We start from the raw sequence: 628 nt of genomic DNA on the forward strand, positions 1-628 counted from the left end.
CGGGCGTGGGAAAGTTGCGATCGCTGTGCGGGATCGGTGGGATTTGGGATTTTCCCGGCTCCGAGCGGGGCCGGGAGCGGCGGGGGATGGAAGGGGCCGGGCTGGGATCCTTCCTCCGCCCCGCTCCGCTCCCGGGTCCCCTCGCCCAGCGGCGACCCCAGACCCCCCCCCGCAGGAAGGGCCCTGCCGCGCCGGGGGATGCTCCAGTGGAAGGTGTCCCTGCCCCCGCCGCGGGGAGGGTTGAAACTGGATGGTCTTTTAGGACCCTTCCCAGCCAAACTATTGCATGATTCTCTGATCCTATGAAATACTCAGAGCTCAGAGACTCTTCTCCACCCCTCCAGCACAGCCCCCCAGCCCCCAGCCTGCAGTGCACCAGAAGATCCCAGTTCTCCAAGCCAGGCCAGCCTGCACCGGGACTGGGGCTGCAGTGGATCCCCCCTTTCAGCACAGGGAGTTCAGCAGTTGGGATGAAGCATTACCCCACACTAATCCTGGCAGTGGAGGCGTTTGCTGCAGCCCCCCCAGACGGTGCTAACGCAGGTTCCAGAGGCACTTTCTCCTCCAGGCAGGCGCAGAGCGAGGACCCTCTGCAAGGAGCTGCTCGGAGTGCAGGGCTTTGTTTCCT

The sequence above is a fragment of the Corvus kubaryi genome, unplaced genomic scaffold (genome assembly GCF_017639235.1).
Source record: "Corvus kubaryi isolate FWS band 111438036 unplaced genomic scaffold, C.kubaryi_AGA036_p1.0 37179, whole genome shotgun sequence".
In the NCBI taxonomy this organism is placed as follows: domain Eukaryota; kingdom Metazoa; phylum Chordata; class Aves; order Passeriformes; family Corvidae; genus Corvus; species Corvus kubaryi.